The 5,188-nt window shown below is 38.5% G+C and overlaps 1 protein-coding gene across 3 annotated transcripts in view; it reads left to right on the top strand.

Annotated features, from left to right (window-relative positions):
- Positions 1-4,987: 4,987 nt before the first annotated feature.
- The window catches only part of LOC133560943 (zinc finger protein 420-like), a 43,097-nt gene continuing 42,896 nt past the window's right edge, over positions 4,988-5,188 (top strand). For 2 of the 3 annotated variants that reach the window (XM_061914009.1, XM_061914010.1), the window contains exon 1: positions 4,988-5,188. This exon is cut by the window's right edge and continues 318 nt beyond it. The gene's annotated coding sequence lies outside the window, so the exon portion shown is untranslated. The other variant, XM_061914008.1, reaches the window with a different exon arrangement.

Genomic DNA, 5,188 nt, shown 5'->3' with positions numbered 1-5,188 from the left:
AGACTTTTTGGCCAAAAAAACCTTGACTTTTTGAAATTTAGAATAAATCCAGACTTTTTGACGGTTACAAAAATCCAGACATTTTGAAACTTAGAAAAAAATCTAGACTTTTTGACAATTACAAAAAATCCAGACTTTTTGAAATTTAGAAAAAATCCTGACTTCTTGACATTTACAAAAAAAATCCAGTCTTTGACCAAAAAATTCCCAACTTTTTGACAAAACATTTCCTGACTTTTTGACACTTAGGAAAATCCCCGTCTTTTTGACACTTAAAATAGAATCCCAACTTTTTGACGATTACAAAAAATCCAGACTTTTTGACACTAAGGAAAAAAATCCAGTTATCAAAATATAACTATAGATGTCAACATTTGTTAGGTTTTGCTCACATTTGACATATTTTATTTAGTGTTGCCGAGTTTTACGGAACACTCGTAACAAAAAAAAAAATTCAAACGATAAAACGAAAGAAAATACAAACAATAAGAAGATAATACTTCAATGGGAAATACAAAACGTTAAAAGTATATCAAACAAACCTGTAATGAAGAGATCAGTGCAAACTCTTTGACTTGCTCTCTTGGACTGGAGTGTGAGCTACTTTTGTCATCGACTTTCGTAAAATCTTGATTACCTCTCGCGGAACTCTGAACAAACTTGTATCCTATTCCCGGTTTAAATGGTCTCAACAGCCTAAAACACCCCAAGCATCACATACAGCACATTCTAGATTGGTTTATGTTTTAATCACCCATCAACAATGTCCACTACACAGGACCTTCAGTTTGCTTTCCTGCCCTCTCTCTTTTAATAATCAAAATGGACTGTGCATGGTGTGCATGAGTAATCCTCACACGCCGGTTGTTGTGTTCAAACAAGCAGTGACGTCAAGGCCGTTGTGTTGAGTGTACCTGGCCAAGGTGACACGTTCAGTCTCTGAGCATTTGGTTTTTCATACATGTTGAATGATATGATTTGAAAAGGCTGCGTGTGTAGTGAGCATGATAGCAAGTTAGCCTGCAGTATGCATAGTAGTATGTTTTACAGTAAAAGTCATTTTGAAAACTATTAATATAAAAACATATTTAAAGGCCAACTGAAACCCACTACTACCGACCACGCAGTCGGATAGTTTATATATAAATGATGAAATATTAACATTGCAACACATGCCAATACAGCCTTTTTAGTTTACAAAATTGCAATTTTAAATTTCGCGCAAAGTATCCTGTTGAAAACGTCAGTCTGATGACTCGTATGATGACGCATGCGCGTGACGTCTCGGATTGTAGCGGACATTTTTTTCCAGCCCGATCCCAGCTATAAGTAGTTTGCTTTAATCGCATAATTACACAGTATTCTGAACATCTGTGTTGCTGGATCCTTTGCAATTTGTTCAATTATTAATGGAGACGTCAAATAAGAAAGATGTAGGTGGGAAGCGGTGTATTGCAGCTGCCTTTAGCAACACAAACACAGCCAGTGTTTCCTTGTTTACATTCCCGAAGGTGAAGCTTTACTATGGAACAGTGCGGTCAAGCGAACATGGATCCCGACCGACCACAAAATTGTGGTAATAAGCCGGCTCTTACCGTCGACATGAGCGGTGTTTGCGTCGTTCATCGGGCACCTGTCAAATAGGCACCCACGTGGCTTCCCTCAGAGACACTGGCGGTCACCACACCCGTGGCCACACCCTTCCGACTTTTAGGTACGACGGTATAATCTCACTACAACACTAGTAACACAATAAGCAGATAAGGGATTTTCCAGAATTATCCTAGTAAATGTGTCTAATAACATCTGAATCGCTCCCACTGCCCTGTCTTTTTTTTTAAAAAAATTCCTAGTTCTTCACTCTAACTTTCCTCATCCACGAATCTTTCATCCTCGCTCAAATTAATGGGTAAATCGTCGCTTTCTCGGTCCGAATCGCTCCTACTGCTGGTGGCCATGATTGTAAACAATGTGAGGATGTAAGGAGCTCCACAACCCGTGACGTCACGCGCACATCGTCTGCTACTTCCGGTACAGGCAAGGCTTTTTTATTAGTGACCAAAAGTTGCGAACTTTATCGTCGATGTTCTCTACTAAATCCTTTCAGCAAAAATATGGCAATATCGCGAAATGATCAAGTATGACACATAGAATGGACCTGCTATCCCCGTTTAAATAAGAAAATCTCATTTCAGTAGGCCTTTAACCAAAGGAAAACATATTTTTTTTATGTTTTTTTATTATTATTTACATTGTATTATTATTGTTGTTTGATTGTTACCATCCATTAATTATTATATTATTAATATTGTTTGTCAATTAATCTTAATTATTTTTATAATTTTCACATTATTTATTATCTTTAGTTTTTTTTTTGTACTTTAACATTAAGTGTGGTGTAAATGAAGTTCTCTATCGCCTTCTGCTGGTGCAAAAGGATAAGTACATTTTGTGTATTAATATTGTAGTATTTTTTTTTTTCAGAACAAAAATCTTTATAAAATTATATACACATTTAGTTTACTGTTCACAATTATACCACTTTAAAAATATTGTGTTATTTTATATATATATTTAATTGGAATACATGGTGGGAACCCTTTTTAAAGAATGCTGGTGACATGACTTATTACTTTACTGAAATAGTATTTATTATTGTGGTTAATACTGTATATTAAACATTTTTATTTCAAAAAAAGAATGCTAATCTCACATATTTTCCAATTGTCTTGATATGTAACGTAAAAACTCCCATGGCAGCATCAATACATAAGACCCTGGTAGATGCAGTTCATTCAATAGCCACTAGAGGTCACTGAACTTGCATGAATTTCAGTTGCTATTTGACATGCAGTTGTAAAATACCCAATACTACTTAAAAGTATAAAAAACAAGAAAAATACTACATTTTGTGACACTTGTTAAGTGACGTAGTACACACGGGAAGTGTCGTTGTCATACATGGCTTATTAGTGATTCCCAAAGCCCAAAAAAAGTCTGCGGGCTATAGAGCTTTTTCATTTCGGGCTTCAGTACTCTGGAATGCCCTCCCGGTAAAAGTTCGAGATGCCACCACAGTAGAAGCATTTAAGTCTCACCTTAAAACTCATTTGTATACTCTAGCCTTTAAATAGACTCCCTTTTTAGACCAGTTGATCTGCCGTTTCTTTTCTTTTTCTCCTATGTCCCACTCTCCCTTGTGGAGGGGGTCCGGTCCGATCCGGTGGCCATGTACTGCTTGCCTGTGTATCGGCTGGGGACATCTCTGCGCTGCTGATCTGCCTCCGCTTGGGATGGTTTCCTGCTGGCTCCGCTGTGAACGGGACTCTCGCTGCTGTGTTGGATCCGCTTTGGACTGGACTCTCGCGACTGTGTTGGATCCATTATGGATTGAACTTTCACAGTATCATGTTAGACCCACTCGACATCCATTGCTTTCCTCCTCTCCAAGGTTCTCATAGTCATCATTGTCACCGACGTTCCACTGGGTGTGAGTTTTCCTTGCCCTTATGTGGGCCTACCGAGGATGTCGTAGTGGTTTGTGCAGCCCTTTGAGACACTAGTGATTTAGGGCTATATAAGTAAACATTGATTGATTGATTGATGTAAAAGTATCTCACCACACTGCTTTAAATATTGCATATTTATTAATTATTTTTAAGTATGTGTGCCCTAAATTAAGCATTTTCAAGCATAAAATGGTTAAATAGATTTTTTTTTAAAAAGCATCAATAGTACATTAGTATTGGCCACTAGATGAGACCAAGCCCATTAGATTACACTTATCAGTATCGTGGCCGCTGATTGGCTCAGCTGTCACTGAGTGGTGACTGCGTTTCAGTATTAAATTCAAATAGTTAAAATTTAACTAAAGAGTGTTATTTCATGTCTAGAGAGCACTTATAATGTAGAAAAATGTATTTTAGAAATATGACAAAAATGTTTTTGACTGCATGTAAGTTATTCGTGTGCACCGGAATAACGCAGTCGCCAGCGGAAATGGATATTTCATCACAACATCCGGTTGCGGGTTTTTATTTAAAGGCCTACTGAAATGAGATTTTCTTATTCAAACGGGAATAGCAGGTCCCTTCTATGTGTCATACTTGATCATTTCGCAATATTGCCAGATTTTTGCTGAAAGGATTTAGTAGAGAACACCGACGATAAAGTTCGCCACTTTTGGTCGCTAATTAAAAAGCCTTGCCTTTACCGGAAGTAGCAGACGATGTGCGCGTGACGTCACGGGTTGTAGGGTTCCTCACATCCTCACATTGTTTACAATCATAGCCACCAGCAGCTAGAGCGATTCGGACCGAGAAAGCAACAATTTCCCCATAAATTTTAGCGAGGATGAAAGATTCGTAGATGAGGATAGTGAGAGTGAGGGACTAGAAAAGTAAAAAAAAAAAAAAAAAGGCCAGGGCAGTGAGAACGATTCAGATGTTTTTACACACATTTACGAGGATACTTTTGGAAAATCCCTTATCTGCTTATTATGTTACTAATGTTTTAGTGAGATTATATGGTACCTGAAAGTCGGAGGGGTGTGGTGACCGCCAGTGTCTCCGGTGGGAGGAGGTAATTGTCCGCAGCTGTAGGAGGACGCAAGCTCCGCTCATGTCTACGGTAAGAACCGACTTATTACCACAATCACCGAAACCTGCCGGTTGACATGTGGTCGGGAACCATGTCCGCTTGACCGCTCTGTTCCATAGTAAAGCTTCGCCATCAGGATTTTTAAACAAGGAAACACCGACTGTGTTTGTGATGCTAAAGGCAGCTGCAATACACCGCTTACCACCTACATCTTTCTACTTTGACTTCTCCATTATTAATCGAACAAAATGCAAAAGATTCAGCAACACAGATGTCCAGAATACTGTGTAATTATGCGATTACAGCAGACTACTTATAGCTTGGATCGGGCTAAAAAAAAATGTCCGCTACTACCCGAGACGGCAGCTGACATAGGCTCCAGCACCCCCCGCAACCCCAAAAGGGACAAGCGGTAGAAAATGGATGCATGGATGGATGTCTGTAACCAATTAACAGCTATATACAAGTGTATTCACAAAAATGGATCCTTCAGAATGGCGTCAAAATAACAAAGTGAAGGTTAAAACGAGTAAAACAACGCATGAAACGACCTATAAACACTCGATAAGAGAAAATTCAAGCCCAAATA

Source organism: Nerophis ophidion, linkage group LG10 (assembly GCF_033978795.1).
Source record: "Nerophis ophidion isolate RoL-2023_Sa linkage group LG10, RoL_Noph_v1.0, whole genome shotgun sequence".
Classification (NCBI taxonomy): Eukaryota; Metazoa; Chordata; class Actinopteri; order Syngnathiformes; family Syngnathidae; genus Nerophis; species Nerophis ophidion.
Note: the sequence above shows the minus strand (reverse complement) of the source record. Positions and strands in the feature narration are given on the sequence as shown.